Below are 24209 nucleotides of genomic sequence, written 5' to 3'. Positions count from 1 at the left end.
CCCTGGGAGTGGGGCCCGGGCATCAGTTTTTCCCAGCAGTGTCAGCCACATCGTAGGCATTAAAAGAATTACATCTGATTCTGAATCCTCTTCCTGGACCTCAGTTTCCCTGTCTCATTGAAGCAGGTGTTGAACTCTGATCTTTGACATCTAACTCTAGTATTCTAAAGCTCTAACATTCTTGACATAGGATGTTGTAGGCTTCAAGAGAAAGACCTGGCAAATTATCACTGTCCACTCTCCTACTTGCCTGAAGAAAGCTGGACTGGGTGAGTGCTTTCTCCCTCCCTCCTAGGTTTTCCTTCGTAGAGCAATCTGTCCATGTTCACCATGGGGTAGAGAGTATAAATGAGGAGCATAAGCAGTGATGAAAATTCTAACCAGATGACAAGTTTCAGGGTGTCCATGGATTCTGGAAGCACAGAGAGTATTATTTTCGTGGTTTTGTTTTGTTTTTTGTTTTTTGTTTTGTGGTACACAGGCCTCTCACTGTTGTGGCCTCTCCCGCTGCGGAGCACAGGCTCTGGACGCGCAGGCTCAGCGGCCATGGCTCACGGGCCCAGCCGCTCCGCGGCATGTGGGATCCTCCCGGACCGGGGCACTAACCCGTGTCCCCTGCATCGACAGGCGGACTCTCAACCACTGCGCCACCAGGGAAGCCCAATTTTCATTTTTAATAGACTGAACCCCTCTGATTCCTTCTGGGGCAGGCTAAAGGCTCAGGTTAATTCAGTGAAAATCATAGACACGAATCATGAAAGACAGCGCATCACAGATGCATGTGCAGGACTGGCTGACAAACATCCTGGTTGGCACGGGACTGAGGGGCTTCGGGGGATGCAGGACTTTCAGGGAAATGGGAACCGTCTGTCACCCTAATAGAGGGAACTGCTACATCACTGCCCCACATGAGTCACATACCCAGAGTAGGTGCGGAGTGAGTGTGGCCCACCTTGGAGGACCAGTCTGGAGAAAAGATTCAGCTCATAGGGACAGTTGGCTGATGCACTGGTTACAATGAGACAGCATGTTCAATGAACATGAGACGCAAGCTGTCATTTCCAGGGCTGGGGTCCCTTCTGTCATACTTCCCGGGGAGAGTCACATATAGCAGGATGGGAGTGGGTATGGAGCAGAGACCCTGGAGTCTGGTTTGTGGACCTGTGGACAGGAAAGGCTCCAGAGGCCTGGCTGTCCGAGGGACCTGATGCCTTTAAGGAGGATGAAGTCATCAGGGGATGAGGCCACCTGGCTCCGTGAGGGCTGCAGCCTGCAGCCAAGAGGAAGAAGCAGAAGGTGGAAGGCAGGTGGGCTGAGGGGGCTGAGCTGGGGATGTCAGCTGTGTGGCTGACAGACGGGACCCAGCAGGAGTGGGAACCGCCAGCCCTGGTGTTGCCTGGGGTGCCTGGGAATGTAATCAAACACTCAGCAGACCTGCTGGCCATGGGCATCTGGGCACCACCAGGCCCTCCAGCTCATCCTGACCCCCAGCTGGCAATTCTGACAGGCTCCTGCCAGGAGAAGTGTCCGGCCTGGTTGGTGAGGCTATAGTAAGAATGAGCTCATCCGTCCAATCCAGCCCTCAGTCAGCCTGCCTCAGGCTGGTGCTGGTAGGTGGGGTGTCGCTGAGAGCACCTAGAGCCCGGCTGGCTGGTTCAATGGCTTTGGTTAGGTCACCCCAACAGGAAGCCGGGAGATGGGGGGCCACTCTGAGAACTCGAAATGGAGCCTCTGATGTAATCTCCACCTTTACCTGCCCCCAGACGGGGGGCTCTGATGTGGCCCTGGCCCCCCTGAGGACCAGTATCCCTCCCATGTCCCCTTCTCCACAACCGCGAACCACTTTTCCAGCATCATCTCCCACTTCTCCCTCCTGTATAGTAACAACAAGAGTAACAATTGTGGTGAATATATGAATAACTGATATTTGTTCTACTTTATTAAGTACTAGGCTAAGTAAGCATCATCTCATTTGATCCTCAAAGAGATCCTCCCAGTAAGGTACTGTTATCATTCTCATTTTGCAGAGGAAGGAACTGAGATTCAGAGTTTAAAGGGACTTGTCCAAGGTCATCATACCTTTAAATGGCAGAGCCAGGACTTGAACTAAGTTTATCTAGATCTAAAACCTGTGTTCTTAACCTCCGCCCTCTGTTATGCTCTGATCAAATCACAGGATTTGGATCCATGGCCATGCTGCCTATATCTAGATAGGCCCCGCTCTTGATTCAGTGCTCTGCTGTCTCTGTCTTACAAATCCCAATAACTTGAAAAAAAATTTTTTTTAATTTTATGACTAAACATTTTATTGGAAATCTGCGCTGTAAAGAGAACAAATTTAATAGTTTAGAACTGCAAAATATTACCACCTCATGGAATGTTGTCATAGTTATAGTCTATTGCTAGTGTCGTACACTGTCACGCTACCATGAAGTATTTCTGTATTACACACAGGGAAAGTAAGGCCAGGGAGGTTGACTTACCTGCTCCAGACCTCATAACCAATGAATGGCAGAACCAAGACTGAAAGTCTGAGCTTTCTAGCTTTTTACTCCACCCATGAAGTGACAACCAAGAAAAAAGTGTCACCACCTGCCTTAATGAAAAAAATTCACTGTGTTCTGCCAGCCTTCTTCCGGTGATATTTCGGTTTCTTAAGAATTAAATAGTGGGGATCACAGTATATGGCAAAGGGAAGTAACAAGGTCTCTGCTTGGTGCTTTAATCCAAAGGCAGACTAGGAAGAAATGGATATGTCCCCAAGAAGCCTGTTTCATTTTGGAACTGATTCCACCTAGTTTCAGGAAAAATCTAAAGTTCATTTACAGATTAAGAAATGAACAAGGAAGACAACACTTAAATAGCTGTTGCTGCCCTGAATCCTGTTCAGAGCACCGTTAACACAACTAATGCCTAATTCTTCCTCATTTGGTTGAGGACTTAACCTCAGACAACTGAAGAAATAATTCTGAACACAAGTGCATTTAGGCGATGAACAATGGAACTAGAAAACCTTTCACGATCCAATTACCATGTTTAGGGATATACTGAGTGCAGCCCCACAGACCCTGTCCAGCAGGGAAATTTGAAAAAAATTCCTAGTCTCTTCCAATAACAGCTGTCTATGGATGTTATCATGAATAAAAAATGTTCTTATGCTCATTTCCTCATTAAGTAAACTGGACCACACCTGTGGGGTCGAAATACAGAAAGGTCAAAGCAGCAAGGCTAAAGACAAAAGAAGTCAAGTTGTGGCACTTACTATGTAAGCAGACAAGAGCAACAGGATGTTCCCTTATCATACCGTTGTATACAGCACTAGTTCCATCCATCTCTTGACCCCAGCCCTTGCTTTCCCCAAATTCAACATTCCAATTGGTCTACCCTGGTCATTATTGGATTCAGCTTTCTGGGCCCTTTAATTGGCTGCATATTCACTCTACACTAAATGTGATTAAGTACAAAATAAATAAATAAATAATGTCTTCAAGAAACCTCCGTAACAAAATAACCGATTCCCTATTAGCAATTAGAGGATCAAGTTTAACAGGCCAAAATAGAAAACAAGAAGTCTGTCAGAATGTATATAGATGGCACAGGACAGTTCTGACCTCAGGCCCCCTGTGCTGAGCAATAGTCACTGGCAAATCCCCAAGATGTAAGAGCTGTAAATATCCAGAGTCAGGCAGGAAACAAGAATGTTTCTTTCTCATTAAGTCATCCTCTGAACTCTAGGCAGACCTTCCATCTGTAGCCACTTTCCAATTTGTGTGTTTGTCCTCTCCTGTATTTCATTGTTAACTGTAGGGATGTGGGCTTTTTTAATCTCTCTTTTTCCTTTTGGTTTTCTTTGTGTCTCTTTCCTCACTTTCCTCAGAACTGCTGGATAATGCAGAATCATCTGACTGGGAAGTGTCACTTTCTGCCTCTAAGAATAAAGCAGATTTCTTGAGAGACTTTTTCCTCGATTTTTTCTTGAGCTTATGTGGTTGTTTCCTTTTCCTGGTACTAAAAGCCCCAGTTTCTTCTTAGAACTTGGCTTGAGGAATCTGCTGTTATATCTGTGGCTTCCTTTTTGCTATTCTTCTGTTTTCTGTGTGATATTTTTTCTGCTTTTTTTTTTTTTTTTTTTTGGTGGGATTTCTTTGACTTCTTGTGTTTGTGAGATTCACGGGTAGATGATTTTTACCTGGGGAGATGTTTTTTTTCCCATTGGTAATATCTTGCGGATCACTACCATTTCAAATTCTTCAGGGTATAACTCTTTATATCCACTGTGACCCCATCTGTCTGGCATGTTAGCTTCATAATCATGCAACTTCTTGTTCCAGGATTTAGCCTTAAGAAAATCATCATCCAGTGCCCCAGAAATTTCATTCTTTGGCCTCCAATAGTCTCTTTTGACTTTCTTCATCAAAACCATCACTAGGCATCGGCTTGAACTGCCTGGTAACATTTTCCCTTTGGTCCCCCGGTACACACCTTCCATCTGTTTCTCCAGTTCTCTTATTTTCCACATATCTGATTCCTCCTGAATCTTATTGTGAGCATCTATGTGCCGGATGACGTTCCTCAGGAGGACTGCCCCCAAGGGAACTCAGGACATTCTTCAATCCCTCGATCTGTGCGCCGCAGCCTCGTCCCCAATAACTTTGGAATGAGGTTCACTCATGGTCATTTTGCACTGGGCCAAGCAGATGAGGTAGCAGGTTCTGCAGATCAGACAACCTCAGCCCATCCCCCTCCACTGGCTCATGCTGTGTGTCTACCTGGATTGCCAGCCCGCCCTCACCTACCAGATCCATCACAAGGTTGCCCAATCCAGGAGCGTCTCTTGGCCTCCCTCTCCACACCTCCCCATGAACTGCTGGGGCTTCTGTGCTCTTTGTGGAGCACAGATTGATGTGTTCTGGTCTGACAGTGAGGTCAGGGCAGGATACCACTGTGTGGTCCTCCTCCTCCTTGCTGTACTTGTCAGGGGAGTGGGGCACAGGGAGCGGTTTGAACTTGAGCTTAGACAGTTGAATTCAAACCCAGCTCTGCCATCTTGCAGCTGTGTGACATTGGACAAGTTACTTAACCTCTCTGGGAAGTAGTTTCCTCATCTGCCAAATGGAGGTGGCAATGGAGGGTGGCCAAATGGGGTTCTTATCTTGCAGGGGTTGTCAGGATTAAATAAGGTAATGAATCAGTAAAACTAAGCAGTGTGCCTGAGGTGGAAAATGGTAGTTTTCTGGATCAGTTTGGTGTCTCATTCATCTATGAATTTCCAATAGGTCTCAATATAGTGCTAATGAAATGTGACAGGTGCAGAGGAGGGATAGATGTGAAATTGTGTTGCGAGTGCCGGAATGCCACATGTGTAGAGTAGGACATGATTACGGATGCAGAAACTGAGGCCTGGAGAGATTTCCTGGCCTGCTCAGGGCCCCACCGCCCTCTATTCCTCGCTTGCTCGGGTGCTCGGGTCCTGCTGGGTCACCTCCAGGCCAGCAAGGCAGGGGCCCTCAAGGGTAGGAGTCTGCTCTCTGCTGCCTGAATTCCAGAGGCAGCTCTGGCAGCCCCACCAGCCCCATCTCCCTCGGCAGCCACATTCCAGACATTCTGGCCAGGCGGCGAGGAAGAGGCCAGCCCGAGGGAGGAAATCCGGAACCCCTAGACAGGGGGTGGCAAGGAGAGAGGTCTCCTGGGAACCAGTCTTGCTGGCACTCTGGATTCCTCAGCACAGCAAGCGCTCCTCACAGGCCAGACCTCAGGACGCCCAAGGCCCAAGGCTCCTTTGGGGGTGCTGGGGGGAGCTGCTCATGAGGAAAAAGACTAGCAGCACAGCGGTTTTCTAACTCAAGACTCTGTAGACCTCATGGAGGGACAGAGCAATGAGCTTGTTAAAAAAATGCATGTTCCAGGGCTTCCCTGGTGGCGCAGTGGTTGAGAGTCCGCCTGCCGATGCAGGGGACGCGGGTTCGTGCCCCGGTCCGGGAGGATCCCACATGCCGCGGAGCAGTTGGGCCCGTGAGCCGCGGCCACTGAGCCTGCGTGTTCGGAGCCTGTGCTCCGCAACGAGGCCACAACAGCGAGAGGCCCGCGTACCGCAAAAAAAAAAAAAAAAAAAAAAAAGCGTGTTCCAGGTCCTACTGTCCCCATTATGGAGGGGTCCAGCACTCTGCATTTTTAAATGAGCCTCCAAGAGGGTGCAAAATCAGGTTTGGGAGCCTCTGATTCCGTCCACTGTATAGATGAGAGATGAAGAAGATGCAGTCAAGAGAGGGAAGAGAATTGCCCAAGGTTGCCTAGCAACCAGGCTGTCCAAAGGGGAGCCACTGCTGCTGATGGAAACTGGAGGGCCTCAGAGGCAAGATGCACAAGGGCAGGGAAATCCATAAAGGAAGAGGAGCTGAGAACCGGGAGGCTCAAGGAAAAGTTAGAAAGATGGATAATAATTCCCCCTCTTTCCCCACCGCCATCCCTATACCCCTGTCCCTCACAGAGGCTGCTAACTATCCCAGCTCAGTGGTACACCGAGCCCCATCTGCTCACACACTGCCTGTGGACAACCACGCCCACCCACCCCCATCTCCTCTCTCCTCATTCGTTTCCTTCTCATGTCACCATGTACAAGAGAGTAAGACATCCTGGGCTCAAGTCCCAACTCAGTCACTACCATGCTGTGTGGTCTTAGGCAAATTCCTGACCTTCTCTGACTCTTAGCTTACTCATTTGTACAATGATGGGACTAGACCAGCTTTGCTCAAAGTGCAGTTCATGGATCAACTCCACAGAAGCACAGAAACTTTGCTAAAATGCAGATTCTCAGACTTCCAACCAGATAAAATGGGTAAAGTGTTGCATTTACACAAATAATACACGATATATTTTCCTTCTAAAATAATAAAACGTTACATTTAAGGCTAAAGCCCTCTTTGCCACCACCACCAATACCTTCTCCAAAGGCAAACAGTATAATCATTTAGGTGTGTAACGTTTCAAGATACTTACATTGACACATAAATATACCAGTAGGGGAACTTCCCTGGTGGCACAGTGGTTAAGAATCCGCCTGCCAATGCAGGGGACACAGGTTCGAGCCCTAGTCCGGGAAGATCCCATATGCCATGGAGTAACTAAGCCCGTGCACCACAACAACTGAGCCTGCGCTCTAGAGCCCGCGAGCCACAACTACTGAACCTGCGTGCCACTACTACTGAAGCCCACATGCCTAGAGCCCGTGCTCCACAACAAGAGAAGCCACCACAATGAGAAAACTCCCCAACACCATACACAAAAATAAACTCAAAATGGGTTAAAGACCTAAATGTAAGACCAGACACTATCAAACTCTTAGAGGAAAACATAGGCAGAACACTCTATGACATAAATCACAGCAAGATCCTTTTTGACCCACCTCCTAGATAAATGGAAATAAAAACAAAAATAAACAAATGGGACCTAATGAAACTTAAAAGCTTTTGCACAGCAAAGGACACCATAAACAAGACCAAACGACAACCCTCAGAATGGGAGAAAATAGTTGCAAATGAAACAACTGACAAAGGATTAATCTCCAAAGTTTATAAGCAACTCATGCAGCTCAATAACAAAAAAACAAACAACCCAATCCAAAAATGGGCAGAAGACCTAATTAGACATTTCTCCAAAGAAGATATACAGATTGCCAACAAACACATGAAAGAATGCTCAACATCATTAATCATTAGAGAAATGCAAATCAAAAGTACAATGAGATATCATCTCACACCAGTCAGAATGGCCATCATCAAAAAATCTAGAAACGATAAATGCTGGAGAGGGTGTGGAGAAAACGGAACCCTCTTGCGCTGCTGGTTGGAATGTAAATTGATACAGCCACTATGGAGAACAGTATGGAGGTTCCTTAAAAAACTACAAATAGAACTACCATATGACCCAGCAATCCCACTACTGGGCATATACCCTGAGAAAACCATAATTCAAAAAGAGTCATGTACCAACATGTTCATTGCAGCTCTATTTACAATAGCCAGGACATGGAAGCAACCTAAGTGTCCATCAACAGATGAATGGATAAAGAAGATGTGGCACATATATACAATGGAATATTACTCAGCCATAAAAAGAAATGAAATTGAGTTATTTGTAGTGAGGTGGATGAACCTAGAGTCTGTCATACAGAGTGAAATAAGTCAGAAGGAGAAAAACAAATACCGCATGCTAACACATATATATGGAATCTAAGAAAAAAAAATGTCATGAAGAGCCTAGGGGTAGGATGGGAATAAAACACAGACCTACTAGAGCATGGACTTGAGGATATGGGGAGGGGGAAGGGTAAGCTGTGACGAAGTGAGAGAGTGGCATGGACATATATACACTACCAAGCGTAGGGTGGATAGCTAGTGGGAAGCAGCCGCATAGCACAGGGAGATCAGCTCGGTGCTTTGTGACCACCTAGAGTGGTGGGATAGGGAGGGCGGGAGGGAGCGAGACACAAGAGGGAAGAGATACGGGAACATATGTATATGTATAACTGATTCACTTTGTTGTAAAACAGAAACTAGCACACCATTGTAAAGCAATTATACTACAATAAAGATGTTTAAAAAAAAAAAAGAGGGCTTCCCTGGTGGCTCAGTGGTTGAGAATCCGCCTGCCGATGCAGGAGACACGGGTTCGTGCCCTGGTCCGGGAAGATCCCACATGCCGCGGAGCAACTAAGCCCGTGAGCCATGGCCACTGAGCCTGTGCGTCCGGAGCCTGTGCTCCGCAACGGGAGAGGCCACAACAGTGAGAGGCCCGCATACCGGAAAAAAAAAAAAGAAAATGGCGCACCGCAACAAAGAGTAGCCCCTGTTCGCCGCAACTAGAGAAAGCCCATGCACAGCAACAAAGACCCAATGCAGCCAAAAATAATTAATTAATTAAAAAAAAAAATATATATATATATATATATACATACCAGTAGGAAATATATAGCATTTGGGTATTTTGCTTGTTTCAAGGGAGTGGGAATGGGGGTTGTTAAAGCAGTATGTTGTGTGTCCTTCTGCAACTTTTTTATTCAGTGGTGTGTATTGGGGTCTTTTCGTGGAATACACATAGCTCCACCTCACGCTTGGAGCTCATTCTGGGGCTCTCTAAAGTTTGACAACCTCTGAGCTAGATTAATTCTGACATCACATCTTATGAGTCTAATTTTAGCATAAGGTAGGGACAGGAAGAGCAGGGTATGCTCTTTCACCAGGAAGAGCAATGAGGGAAGGTCCAGCCTAATTAGAGTGTCCTTGGCACTTGGAGCTGGACTCCATTGCTCAGATATCCTGTATCAAGGGTGTGGTACCCTGGGATCCAGCTAAGGTCCCCTACTTCCCTTCCCTTAGAGCTCTCAGGGCCACTCCCTCCCTCCCTTGCCAGCCCCTGGTCATCCTGATGTCATCTGTGCAGGCAAGGCTGACTCAGGCTCTCCCTGCCACCCGGAAGGCAGCTCCCCATGGCTCTTGATGGAGGCTAACTGGTTTGACTGGGTGAAGCAGCCCAAGGTTTCCCAATACCTGCTTCCTGGGGACCTTCTGTCACATGCCATCTGGCTCTGTGGGGGACCCAGGAGCTGTCTGGGTCTAGAGTAGTGATGTTTTCCTCACTGTCCTCAAGATTCTGCCACAGCTGTGGGACCATGAAGAAGCCCTTATCCTTCTCAGGGCTTCCCTGTCCCCATCTGTCCATAAGGTTGTACTCATTAATCTCTATGCCTGGTAAGAGCATCTAGCAAGAAAAATTATGCAAGATTTGTTGAATGAATAATAGTTGAAAAGCCCCTTCCAACTCCCAAGGAGTGCAGATTCCAGCCAACCAGTGTGAACAAAATGCATAGCATGTGCATAGCCCTAGGCTGAGAACTGAGGGGGATGGAACCCTGAAAGAGACATCGTCCTTGCCCTCGAGTTGCAGACAGCCTAGCTGGGGGTCCAGTCATCGAGTCAATCAGTATTTCCCTGGAGTCTAGCATGGGGAAGAATGGAGTCAGGTCGGGGCAGTCATGGAAGGACAAGGGGTCGGCTCACAAGTGATCAGGGACGAGTGTGGGTTAGGAGACAGGCAAATGGAGATTGTGGTCACACAGACTAAGGGTCCTGCAAAGAGGTCAGAGGGGAAAGCATTCAGAGGGAAAATGAGGTATGTGGAGAGTGAAAGCAGGAGATAGGGAGAGTATGACATATGACAGAGTTGATAAATATTTGCAATAAACAGATTGTTATAGATACCAAATTGTGTTAAATGGATAAGTATAAATATATGAGTATACTAAATAGATGACAGAAATAAGCAGATGAAAGTTAAGTTAGTAATGCATGGTTGGATGGACACGTGGATTGATGTTGGACAAATGGATGAGCAAGCAGAGAGACAGAGAGATAATCTTAGTCTAGGCTCACTGGATGTAGGGTCCAATGTCCAAGTTTGGATTGGGGCCCTTCTGCTTACTGACTCTTATTGGCCATGTGACCATGAGAATTTTGTGCTGAAAACAGGGATTATCAGTCCAACCTGTCCCCTTCCCCAGAAAATTATAAGAATTGCCTCAAATAGTAGGTGAGGGGGACAACTGCATAAAGCTGCATGTAAGTGTCAGAGAATTCTGGTTATAAGCAAATCTAAAGGATTTCTCAGTCCTAGATACACAAAGAGGACAATGCAGAACTGGCACATTAAGAGACTGGTGGAGGAATAGATGTAGGAGCTGGAATGTATATTACACAGCTGTAGGGCCTACTCTATCAAGTATCTGTGGAGCAAACTAAGGGTCTGATGTTTGGGGACTGCTTGAGATCAGTGTCTGCCTTTACTCACTTTGTCTCACCATCCAAAGCATGCCACTCCTCCCGAACAGAGCACCTTCTGCTGTGATGTTCAACTCTGCTTCCCTCTTCAGAATCACCTGGATTCCTCAGCCTCAGGGTCAGTATCCAGAGCCCACCAATATCAGAATCGCTTGGATGCCCACTGACAAGTACAGATTCTGGGGTCCCACCTCCATCCTCTACATCAGTGTCCTTTGATGTGCCCGGTGAGGATACCGGCTTGGTGCCTTGCACACAATGATTCTTCAATAAATATCTGTTCATTTTGAGGCTGTTGCTGTTTGCCCAGGTTCACTGGTTGATGTTGAGGGTTGAGACTTGAACCCAGCTCTCCTGCTGCCTATTCCAGCACCCCTGCCAGTGCCTCCTGCAAGGGAAGTGGCCCAAATGACCTCTCCATGGCCCTAGGCTCTGAGATTGCAGACTCCTCAGCAGCTCTGAGACACAAGCCTCTCCAGTTGCCCGAGGATTTTGAACTAAGCCCTCCGGCTTTCACCAGGCTGCTGCTGGGATCCTTGAAAACCCAGGGATAAGGGAGGCCTAATGGAGATAAGAGGTTCTTGCTTCTGCTCCCGTCTGCCTGCTGCCCAGATGGGGGCCACGCTAATGTGCTGCTGAAGTCCCAGGCAAGGAGCCACGGGGGCATTGCAGGGGAGGTAGAGCTGCTGATTACCCACAGAAATCCCAAGTTGTTGAGAACAGTTGTTCTCGGCCCTTATTGCTCCCTGGAATCACCTGTGGAACTTTACAAAGTATTATTATGTGGGCCCACCCCAGAGATTCTGAATGTCTGCAAGCCTGGGTGTCGGACTGTTAAGTCTCAGTAGGTGATGCCAGTTTGGAGCCTAGGCTGGGAAGCAATGCCTAGAGGTGTCCCTTAGCCAGGGACTTGCTGTGTTTTCCAGCTGGAGTGCTAAGCATCGAATCTCCATTTTCCAGATGGAGTAAGTGAGACTCAGAAGCGTCAGGCAACATGCCCCAGAGTGCATAGTGTGTTCCTTAAAAGCCACAGAAATCAACCTCGCCTAACTTACGCAGAAGGGGGATTTAATGCACAGTTATGAGCAACACAAAATGAAGTGTAGGGTTCACAGTTAGACCTCCCAAAAGACAGGAGCCAGGAGTGGATGGGCAACCCGCTCAGGCCGTCACCACCAGAAGGATGCCCCTCCTGTCCGTGAGCTGGTCTTCTCAAGATCCAGATTGCTGCCAGTGGGTTGGGCTGGCTGAGCTTGTGTCCCTTGCAGGGCTGGGATGAGGGCGAGCCTGATCCTGCACTTGTGTGAGCCTGAGAGTGAGTGCCTCCTTAAATTTTGCACCCTGGGGGCCTTAGACACCTGAATCCCCTCACCCTAGTGCTGGTCCTACACCTTGGTCCAGGGAGGAGGGTACCTGGAGTGACAGCCCACTAAGACTGCATCAGATAGCCCCTGGATGCCTCCCCAAGGGATAACTGTGGCACTGTTACCAAAAGGAGAGGAGTGCACGCTGAGTGGCTGAAAATACAGGTGCCCACTCCCAGGTTTAAGAGCAGAGTAATTAAAGATATGACTCTGGGGCTTCCCTGGTGGCGCAGTGGTTGAGAGTCCGCCTGCCGATGCAGGGGACACAGGTTCGTGCCCCGGTCCGGGAAGATCCCACATGCCGCGGAGCGGCTGGGCCCGTGAGCCATGGCCGCTGAGCCTGCGCGTCCGGAGCCTGTGCTCCGCAACGGGAGAGGCCACAGCGGTGAGAGGCCTGCGTACCGCAAAAAAAAAAAAAAAAAAAAAGACTCTGGAGTTGGATGAATCTGAATTTAAACCCAGTGTCTCCCCTTAATATCTACCTGACCTCAAACAAATCAGCCTACTTCTCTGACTGAGCCTCAGTGCAAAAGGATGCTAATAATGGTACCATCTGTTGACCTCTGTCTTCTGGCTCTTCATTCCATGCTCTTGCCCCTATATTTGTTCTCAAATTTTCCAGTGGGGGCATCTAACTGCAAAGGAGAGAGGGCTTGGGCCCCTGAGGGCATGGGGGCAGTCTGAAATCACTCACAGCAAACACATCTGTCTTTTGAGACACACATCAGCCAGACTGCCAGGAAGTCCACTTTGGGCACATACCCCAGAGAAGTGAGTGCTTATGTCCACAAAGAGACACACACAGGGATGGTCATAACGATGTCATTCATAAAATCCAGAAACTGGAAACAAACCAAATGTCCAGTAACAGTAAAATCAGTAAACTAAGCAATAGTACATGAGCACAAAAAATAGCAGACCACTGCTACACGTAGTAACATGGATGAATCTCAGACAACACATTGAGAGAGGCAAGCCAGACCCCAAGTAGCATATGCTGAATGACTCCATGTACGTGAAGTTCAGGAACAGGCAAAACGAATTCGCAGAGCTGTACTTATTAAGATAAGTGAACTTTATTGTATGTAATGCCAATTTTTTAAAAATGTTTTAATTTAAAAAAAAGAAAAAACATGTAATTTTTGCAATCTATCCAAATATGTTTGCACTTTAACAATGATTTCCTCCAGAATGTTTCAGGAAAATGGACTCTTCAGGAGTATAGGCCTTGTTTATCCAGTGGACTTCAGTCCCCTTCTCCTTGGAGGCACACTCCCAAGTTAAGAAGCTTTCCCCCTCACTCCAGTTTGAATGATCTCCATAAACATCCAAAGCCGAGAGTCACAAACTAATGGTTCCTGAGCCACAATCACCCCTCCTCACATTCTATTTAACCCACTCTAGGTTTTTTTCATTTTTAATCAATGAGTTTTTTAAAATCCAGGCTTCTCTTGAAATTTTGGTTGATCTGAAAAATGGGCATGTTGGCAGCAAAGGACTGGAGCTAAGATGCTGCAGATTTTAGATGGAACACAAGTATATGAGTTCCCCTAGTCGCTCCTGGCTTGCCTCACTCATCCCCTAGGTCTCCCTGGCCTCTGCTAGCATTTGAGTGTGTGCCCTGCTAACTCACCTTGGATTTGAACCACCACTGCTCTCCTATCCAACTCCTTCCCTGGCTTCTAGGTCCCTCCTCCAGAAAGCCCCCAGATAGGCCACCTAACACTGTCCTCTCCCTTCTAGGTCAAGGGCAAGTAAACTATGGCCCATGGGCCAGTGCAGCCCATTGCACTGCCGGCAAGCTAAGAATGGGTGTTAGATTTGTAAATAATTGAAAAAAATCAAATCAAGCATAATATTTTGTGATACGTGAAAATTAAAAGAAATTGAAATCTCAGTGTCCATCCCTAGTTTTTTTTTTTTTTTTTTTTTTTTTGCGGGCCTCTCACTGTTGTGGCCTCTCCCATTGCGGAGCACAGGCTCCGGACGCGCAGGCTCAGCGGCCATGGCTCACGGGCCCAGCCGCTCAGCGGCATGTGGGATCTTCCCGGACCGGGGCACGAACCCGTGTCCCCTGCATCGGCAGGCGGATTCTCAACCACTGCGCCACCAGGGAAGCCCCATCCCTAGTTTTATGGGAACACAGCCATGCTCACTCATTTAGGTACCGTCTGTGGCTGCTCTCATGATACAATGGCAGAGTTGAGGAGTTACATCAGAGACAGTATGGCCCACAGAGCCTAAAATATCAATATTTACTGTCTAGCTCTTTGCAGAAAAAGTGTGCCAGCCTGTGCTCTAGGTCCCCCCAGTCCACGGGATTGTTGCTGTATCACCTTTACAGGCTGTGCTGTTTGGATAATGAGATAATTTTCCCTGTCTGTACTCGTTAATGAGACAGTGTCATATGCCACCTTTATACCACTCCTTCCACTGTCTTACTTCCGGTGGGGCAGATAGCTCTGTGCCTTAGGGATTGAGAGAGGAGGGACAGCCTGAGCCCCCAGAAATGGGTTTGGGAACACTCTGGGGAGGACATCCAAGCTAAGACACAAAAGGAGACAAAGACCTGGACACCTACTTCCTCTTTTAATTGCCCATGCCTACAGGAACCCTAGAACCCTAAGTCTCTAGGCCTGGCAGGAACTTCTGAGAGCCTTCCATCCATCCATCCATCCATCCATCCATCCACTCACCCAACACTGTGCGCTCCCCTGTATGTTTAGTACTGTGCTAGGTTAGACTGGAAACTTAAAACTTGGTCCCTGCCCCCAAGGAACATAGAGCTTAGTGGGTGAGACAGATGTCTAGAGACAAGATTATACTTCAGTGTGAAAATCATTATAGAGAGATGTGAGCACACAGCTGAAAGAGATCCTAACTCTAATTCTTTAATTTTGCAACTGAAGAAAAGGAGGTTCACCAGAGAGGCTATGAAACTTGCCCAAGGTCCCACTGCAAGTTAGTGATGGACGTGGAACTAGAATCCTTTCCCAACTTCCACTTCTTTGCACTTTGCTCTCCCATTCCTTCCTCCTGTCGTTCACTTAACACCTATTGTGGAGCCCCTACCAGATGCCAATCACTGCTCTCGGTTGTGGGCCTGCAGTAAGTGAGTGAGACACCTTTCCTGCCTGCCGGAGCTTCCACTGCTTCCAGGAGAAGACAGAATTAACATATCAGCAAATCAATCAATTGGATGATGGGATCTAACTGTGAGCTCTCAAGAAAATAAAGCAGAGGAAGGGCCAGAGTGGCTTGGCATCACGCCGGTGGGGTGGCCGGCAAAGGCCACCGCTCTGAACAGGTGACCCCTGAGGGGACCCAGAGTGATGAGAAGCCAGCCACACAGGTCAGAGAGGAAATTCCAGGCGGAAGGAAAAGCAGCAGCCAGGCCTCGTTCTGTGCTTCCTTCAAGACTCAACCCGTTCCTCCACTCTGAACAGGAGAGCCGTACACTGGAAGGTAGCTTGAGACTATTTATTGCTTGGGGTTTTGCTCTGGTTTTTGCTTGTTTGGTGCCATTTGCTGTGCTAGCTGGAAGTGCCAGGAGAGGAGGTGGCGGGGGTGGGGTGGGGTGGCGGCGTGGCGGGGGGGTTGCCGTGAATTGAAGGGGAAGGTGGTTTGGGAGGAAATTCTGATGGAGATGTGAAAAGCGAGAGGGTTTCTCTCTGCGTACACAACTGACAGTAAATGAGACCCTGCGAGATGCCAGTCGGTTCCCAAAAGGTAACAAAACCTCCGTCTCAGCCCCATCGTTGTGGCGCTTAATTCTTTAAAGGATTATCCCTGAGACTGGGGGAGGGCAGGGAGTCCAACCTGGGAGTTCTGGCAGCCACACAACCTCCTCTGAGGCAGCAGGGAGACCTGGGGACCCCAACTGCCTCAGCAACAACTGGGTCGGGAGCCAGGAAGCCAGGGTTGTAGTCCTATCTCTGTCCCAAGTGACCGTGTGAACTTGGGTGGGCAGCCTGCCCTCTCTGGGCCTCAGGTGTCTCATCTGTGCAATTAATGAGGATGCGGTAAGAAGCATAGTTTCAAATTATGCTTCAAGGAGCCCTCCAGTCCCAGAGAGAAGTTTTTAGGGCTGCCTTGGGGGCAGGGACAGCAGAAGATAGGACGGATAGAAGTGGGCCGTCATTCTTTTCAACCAGAACTGCCTATTTTAACCTGTTTCACACTCTGGGTTTCTTCATGAGGAAGTATGTGTAGTAATAACGAAAATAAACACTGAACCCTCCCACGATGTGGTTGATTATGTGTGCTAACGTGTGCAAAGTGCTTACTGCAGTTACCCTGCATGGTATTTGTATCATGAGCATATATATTTTATAGATGAGGAAACCGAAGCTCTGAGCTGTTAAGTACCCTGTCTAGGATCTGAGCTAGGAGGCAAAGGCTTGTGGTCAGGCCCCTTTTAACTGGCCCCTGATTCAGAGTACAGGTGTTTTGTATTAAACTAATAGGCTCTTGAATTGAGGACTCTGCTACTTACTAACAGGCCTTGAGTACCCTGAGGGTTGTTGAAAGAGATAACGCACATGAGATGTTTCACATGGAGCTTGGCTTATGGTAAAGGCTCGATAATCGTTAGCTACTATCATGGTTATTAGTGTTTTAATTTCATGTGAAGACTGATTCCACTTCTAAAACATGTTTGGAAAGGACTGGAGTAAATGATCCCTAAAGATCTTCCAGCCCTGGCAGTCTCCTTCTCAAAGAGAGAGTTGCAGCTGTGGGCGAGCAGTGCCCTGCTGCCTGGGGGGTCGGGGGAGATGCTAGCTGGTAAAGAGGCGTTCGTTAGTTTTTACAAAATGAGAAAAAGAAGGATAAGCCAGTGAGATTTTCAAAAAAATTATTTCATTTAAAGGACTGTACTTGAATCAGAGATGAAAACGTATCTAAGAACAAAAACGCCTGGTGATTGTTGAGCACTGGCTGTGTCCTGGACATTTTACGCAGACGTTCTTGTTTAATCCTCACAACGCGCCCCCCCATGTAATTGAGAAAATTGAGGCTTAGCACAGTCAACTAATTTCTCTGCGGTCCCACAGCTGAAAAGTGGCAGAGCTGAGACACACTGAGGCCCTTGGGACACAGCGCTCTGCCCTCTTAACCAATATGCCATCTGTCCTAGAGCTGACTTTTATGTTTAATGGCTTTATTGAGATGCAATTTACATGCCATAAAATTCACCCATTTAAGGTGTACAAATCAATGGCTTTTTGTTTATTTACAGCATTATGCAATGATTGCCCTAATATAATTTTAGAACCTTTTCATCACCCCCACCCCCAAATTTCATACCCATTAGTAGTCACGCCCCAATCCCCACGCCTCACCTCCAGCCCCTGCCAACCTCTAATCTATTTTCTGCCTCTATAGATTTGCCTAATCTGGACATTTCAAATAAATGGAATGATAGGTGTTCTTTTGTTCCTGGCTTCTTTCACTAAGCATAATGGTTTTGAGGTTCATTCATGTGGTAGCATGTATTAGTACTTCATTCCTTTCTGTGGCTAAATAAAATTCCATTGTATGGTGTACCCCACTTTGTTTAACCCTTCACCAGTTGATGGATTGGGCTTTTTCTACTTTTTTAGGAATTAGGCATAATGCTGCTATGCACATATGTATAGGGGGTGGGGTTTTCTTTTTTGACATATGTTTTCATTTCTCTTGGGTAGAATGGCTGGGTCATATGGTAACTCTATCCTTAGCATTTTGCAGAACTGCCAAACTGTTTCCCAAAGCGGCCATTTTGCATTCCCACCAGCAGTGTATGAAGTTTCCAGTTTCTCTACATCCTTGCCAACACTTGCCATTATTTGCCTTCTTGATTATAGCCAACCTAGTAGGTGTGAATGGTATTGCACTGGAGTTTTGATTTGCATTTCCCTAATGACTAAGGATGTTGAGCACCTTTTCATATGCTTATTCACCATTTGTGTATCTTTTTTGGAGAAATGTCTATTCAGATCCTTTGCCCATTTTAGAATTAGGTTGTTTGTCTTTATGTTGTTGAGTTATAAGAGTTCTTTATATATTCTGGATAAAAGTCCCTTATTGGATATACAATTTACGAATATTTTTCTCCCATTTTGTGAGTTGTCCTTTCACTGGTTTGATGGTGTCATTTAAAACACAAAAGTTTTAAATTTTGATCTCCAGTTTATCAGTGTTTTTCTTTTATTGCTTATGCTTTAGGTGTTATATCTAGTAAATCATTGCCTAATTCAGAGTTGCAAAGATTCACACCTGTATTTTCTAAGAGTTTATAGCCCTTTAATTTAGGTCTATGGTCCATGTTGAGCTGTTTCATATATGATGATATATAAGGGACCAAATTCATTCTTTTGCGTGTGTATCCAATTATACCAGCACCGTTTGTTGAAAAGACTCTTATGTCCATATTGAATTGTCTCACTGCCCTTATCAAAATCAGTTGACCATAAATGTAAGGGTTTATCTCTGGGCTCTCAGTTTTCTTCCATTGACCTATGCCTGTCCTTCTGCCAGTACCGTACAGTCTTGATTACTATGGTTTTATAGTAAGTTTTGAAATGGAGGAGTATGAGTCCTTCAACTTTGCTCTTCCTTTTCAAGATTGTTTTGGCTTTTCTGAGTCCCTGGCATTTCCATATAAATTCTGGAATTAGCTTGTCAAATTCTACCCAAAAAAGGTCTCAGTTTTAGAAGTGTTCTTTCTTTTATGAAATAAGGTGATAGAAGACAGTAATTTTTAAAGACCATATTTAGCCAAAAAAAGAAAAGAAAAGAAAAGTAATCCTGTATTGGGCCTGCAAAATTGTGGGGAATTTCATCGATCTGTGAGCTCTGAAAGTGACTTGGAAAGTTCTGGAGAGTGGGTTAGATTTAGAGGTAAGGCAGAGAGTGTGCACTCCTGGGGAGGAAGATGGAAGACAGAGAGAGAATCAAGTGGGGCCTTGGTGTAACAGGTATGTCTTAGAGTGTCTGAAGGGCTGAGAGGTGGGATCTGGAAGACCCTGTTTGCAGGAAAGGCCCAAGAGACCTCTGGGGAAAAAAGTCACCCTCCACCAGGGCAACCAGATCTTGGCCCCAAGAAGGCACCAGTGTCAAGATGAGGGAAAGCAGTGATGTGGGGGTACTGCCCAATGTCTGATGTTCAGAAGTAGCTAATATTGACTGAGTACTTACCCTGAACTAAGCACTTGAGATGCATCTCATTTAATGCTCACTACAATTTGTCAGTTTATGTCACATTGCTTAATTGCCTAACACAGCATTGTCCAATAGAAATACCATGTGAGGACTTCCCGGGTGGCACAGTGGTTAAGAATCCACCTGCCTTTGGGGCTTCCCTGGTGGCGCAGTGGTTGAGAGTCCTCCTGCCGATGCAGGGGACACGGGTTCATGCCGCAGTCCAGGAAGATCCCACATGCCACGGAGCGGCTGGGCCCATAAGCCATGGCCACTGGGCCTGGGCATCCAGAGCCTGTGCTCCACAACACGAGAGGCCACAGCAGTGAGAGGCCCGCATACCGCAAAAAAAAAAAAAAAAAATCCACCTGCCAATGCAGGGGACATGGGTTTGAGCCCTGGTCTGGGAAGATCCCACATGCTGCAGAGCAGCTAAGCCTGTGCACCACAACTACTGAGCCTGTGCTCTAGAGCCCGCAAGCCACAACTACTGAGCCCGCATGCCTAGAGCCCGTGCTCCGCAACCAGAGAAGCCACTGCAATGAGAAGCCGGTGTACCGCATTGAAGAGTAGCCCCCCACTAGTCACAACTAGAGAAAGTCCACGTGTACCAACGAGGACGCAAGGCAGCCCAAAAGTAAATAAATAATTAATAAATTTAGTTTTTTAAAAAAGAGAAATACCATGTGAGCTACATATGTGATATAAAATTTCCAGGAGCCACATTAAAAAGGTAAAATGAAGCAGATGAAATTCATTTTGGTAATATACTTTTATTTCACTCAATATATTACAAATGTTATCCTCTCCAACATTAATCAACATTTAAACATTTACTGGTGGGATATTTTTCCATTCTTTTTTTCCTTACTAACACTTTAAAATCCAATGTGTTCTTATAGATGTCCAGCACATCTTGATTCAAATGCTAAATTTTCATCAGCAATGTTTGAGCTGTGTTTAGATTTCACAAAATTTACATTTGAAAAAGTAGCTTCACATTCCTGAGTTATATCAAACATACTTAAAAGTGAACCAAGTAGGTGCTTTTAAGTTTAAATTAATAAAAAGTATATAAAATTAAAAATTCAGTTCCTTAATCTTAGTAACCAGTTTTCAAGTGCTCTATGGCCATGGATGGTTAGTGGCTATTGTATTGGACACACAGGCCAACACTCCTGTCACACTGTCATGAGGTCAGTGACAGGGTCAGCTTGTTGACCACTGCATCACTTGCATTGAGTGGGCACATAGTAGGCATTCAATAAACATTTATTGAAGAATACATGCATGGATGCATCGACAAGCAACTTGAGCTAATGGACAAATGAAATAAGTAGTAAACAAACAACTAAACTAGGCCAAATGCCTACAGCCAGTAAGTGGCAAGAAGAGAATTCAAAGCCAGGTCTGACTCATTACAAAATCTATTGGCTGCAAAAAACATATGTGGGTATAGGAAATAAAGACGGAAGCCTGGCCATCGAGCCAAGGACCATCAGGGTGTCTGCAATGCCCTGCCAGCCCTCTGTAGGATCCCTCTTGCCCACCTACCCTCCCTGACCTGCTGTGCTACCTTCCCCGTGGCCAAGCTCCAGGGATGCTCCAGGAGCCCTGAGGATGAAAAGCTGGTAGGAGCAGGTGACGCCATGGGTGTGATGACAGCCGGCCGCACGAAGCACAAGAGCAAAATCCTGGGCACAGGAAATGGGCACCAGCTGCACAGACTGAGCCCTCATTTGTCTTGAAATCTGCAAGACTGACCTCATATCTGGTCACAAGTCCTGGGACCGGCCCAGAACAGGAATGAGAAGCCAAGAGAAGACTTTAGTTTCAGTCACAGGACTTCAGAGCTGGAAAGAGTTGGAGGGATCACCTCAACCAAAACATTCATCTGGTAGATCAGGAAACTGAGGCCTAAGAAAGGCAAGGTCCCACGGACGGTTACACAATGGTCTCTTTAAAAGGAAAGGTCACATCTGAGTTTTTCTATTGCTGATGATAATACTACTTCTCTTTCCTAAAATGCTACCAGGTTCGGGTTCTCTTCCAGTCCCTGCCAATCATTCTACTACCCCCATAATGCTGGACCCCAGTGTCCTTAGGGGAGTAGCCACATTGCCAGGCATTTCAGCTGGTTCTGCCTTGAGCTTTTGCTGACCATTCTGTCTGCCTGAAATACCTTTCCTCCCTTTGCTCTTTTCTGCTCCACCCCTCACAGTCTCAGCCTGGCTAGCTAGCTAGTTACCCTTCAAGGCCAGCATCAAATATCACTGTTTCAATGAAGTTTCCCCCTATGCCGTTGAACTTGTACATCTTTTCTCTCACGAGGCTCTCCATGGTAGCTATTGGACAATGGAGAAAACCAGGGGGCTTCAGGGAACCATGGGAGGGGCCCCATGGCTGAGACCCAAGGTTGAGGGGAGATTGTGGAAATTAAGATTGGAAAGAAAGGTTGGGACCAGATGGGAGAATGGGGCAGGTTGTAAACAGTTGAGAAGTGAGGAAATGGAGGCCCTGATGTGTCTGCGTGGAGTGGAAGCCAGGAGATCTGATCCTATAACAGGGACATTTCTCTGGGGATCTTATTTGATCCCATTTTCACAAGGAGATGGAAAACAACATCTGAAGACATGATCCCTGGCTCCCAGAGCTTCTAGTCCCATAAAGGAGAATCATTCATTCATTCAACAAGTGCTCACGGGGAATTTTACCTTGTCCCAGGCACTGTCATAGACACTGAGGATACAAGCAGGTCTGCGTGTGTGCGTGTGTGTGTGTGTGTTTGCAGAGGGGAAAGGGTAAGCATATTGTTCTAATTCTTTCAATGTGCTAAGCACTGTTCTATATGTTAGGGATACAGCTGTGCAGAGGACAAGTGTGTTCCTGCCTCAGGAAGTTCCTGTTCTGGTGAGAGAAGACAGACATTCAGTAAGTCATGACAAGTTTGACAGGTGCAGTGCATTTTGTGAAAGGAGAGTAAGAAGCTCTAGGGGAACATGCGGCAGGGGAGCCTGTCTCCATCCGGTGCCTCCATGGCGAGACGGCATTTCATCCACTCCTCAAAGATGAAATACAAAGAATTCCAAGATGAAAGGTGAAACGCAAAGTGCAGGTGCTTTGGGAACACAGCAGGAGGGCACTAGACGTTGACAGGGTTGAAAGGAAGGCCTCTTAGAGGAAGTGACATCTAACGTCACCTGCATAGATATAGGATTATAGGTGGGAGTAGATCTGAAGAACAAGGAGAACCTGTAACAGAGGGTCTGAACTTTCCTGAGGAAGGTTACTTGATCTAAAACCTGAAACTTAAGTGGAAGTTAACTGGTAAGAAGTGGGAGACAACAAGTGTTCTCAGCAAAGGAATGAACGTGGGCAAAGGCCCTGGGGTGGGGAGTATGATTCTCTGAGAACCACTTTCCTCTCCGAGCCCTTTGATGAGGCTCTGCAGTTTCAAACCATCTGTTAGAGCAGAGAGCTGGTGCTGGAGAATGTCCCGTGTGCTTGCTGTTCTCTGTCAATGGGGCGTTCAGGGCACTGAGAGGCATCTCCCTGGGGCCTAATCCTGACCTAAGAGCATCTGAAGGAACTTTAAAGATCATTGAATTTAGCATCATCAACCCCTCCCCCTTTCCTGAAAGAGAATTGAGACTCAGAGAAAGCAAGGGACTTATCAAGGTCACAGATGGTCTTGCTAATCAGTCAGCACGAGGTGGAGACAATTATTGGTTTCATGTGACAAAGAAGGAAACTGAGGCTGGTGGAGGGGATCTTGGCTGGGGTCACCAGCTAGAAATGCCCAGAGTAGCTGACCCCAGAGCCTCTACTCCTATCCAGTGGAACTTTTAGGCAGAACTTGGCCAGAACCCAGGTTCTCTGACATTCAGCTTCATGCTTCTTGCTTTTACAATAGATATTCAGCCTGGTGTACCCCTTCTGGGAGGCCTCCACATCCCTGAACCAGGTGCGACCAACTTCAGGTCCACCCTTAATAGTGTGGAGTGACAAGCGAGAGTCCAAATGCAAGGCCCCATGGCTCCAGCCCGCCTGCCTTCCCTTCTTACCTGTTCCCTCCGAACAAGGAAGATGCTTACACCTCCCAGCCCCAGGTCCACCCACACCACCCTAACTCCTGCCCAGCAAACAGCGCCAATGTGACCCCTGCTTAGATCTCCCTAGGGATGCACAGCCAGCCCTTGGAGGAAGGCACCTGGCAGAGGCCTGACTCAGAAGGAACTGGGTGGGGGGCGGGGGGGTCACAGGCTTGGGGTGACCCATCCCCTTGGCTCCACAGACTCTTGGCCCCAAGCGAAGAATGCCACTGGATGAGGGGCAGGGCGGGGCCCCATAGCTCCAGAGTGAGGGGTATCCTAACTGCAGATGATCCTGGGGTTACTGCTAGGTCCCCCTCCCTGCCCCATTAGCCGGCTTTCCAGCAGGACTGATTGGTACCCACGCCTTGTACTCCCTGCGAGCACACAGCCCACACCCTTACCTCCTCCTGGGCCCTTACCTAATAATGACCCCCAACCCCCACCAAGATCACCCCATCCCCACCTTGGGTTGTGCCCTGACTTGAGCAAACCACAGGCCTGTGTACTGTGCTAAGGCAGGATGAGTCAGGGGCAGAAGTTGAGGTGCTGAGAGCCCTGGGGAGCAGCAGGCAAGAGGAAGCTCTGCGGCCCGAGAGGAGTGAATCAGCCAGGAGTGGCTCGGATCCTGGTTTCCAGCCTCTACTCAGCAAATACCTGTAGCAGCCAGGGAGGTGGGGGGATGGAGAACCAGGCACCCCTGGTCTTGGGTCAGGCAGCATTGAAGAAGTCTCTTTTTC

General features: G+C 47.3%; 1 protein-coding gene and 1 pseudogene across 6 annotated transcripts in view; one reads left to right on the top strand and one right to left on the bottom strand.

Annotated features, from left to right (window-relative positions):
- The window catches only part of SLC36A1 (solute carrier family 36 member 1), a 302007-nt gene that overhangs the window by 159440 nt on the left and 118358 nt on the right, over positions 1 to 24209 (top strand). Inside the window, exon 13 of one of the 6 annotated variants that reach the window (XR_010840300.1) lies at positions 10925 to 11122. The exons of the other annotated variants lie outside the window; for them this stretch is intronic. The gene's annotated coding sequence lies outside the window, so the exon portion shown is untranslated. Of the gene's footprint in view, positions 1 to 10924; positions 11123 to 24209 lie in introns of those variants that run through there. 6 annotated transcript variants of the gene reach the window in all.
- On the bottom strand, positions 1232 to 4606 carry LOC131755759 (uncharacterized protein NKAPD1 pseudogene; annotated as a pseudogene).

Source organism: Kogia breviceps, chromosome 4, assembly GCF_026419965.1.
Source record: "Kogia breviceps isolate mKogBre1 chromosome 4, mKogBre1 haplotype 1, whole genome shotgun sequence".
In the NCBI taxonomy this organism is placed as follows: domain Eukaryota; kingdom Metazoa; phylum Chordata; class Mammalia; order Artiodactyla; family Physeteridae; genus Kogia; species Kogia breviceps.
Note: the sequence above shows the minus strand (reverse complement) of the source record. Positions and strands in the feature narration are given on the sequence as shown.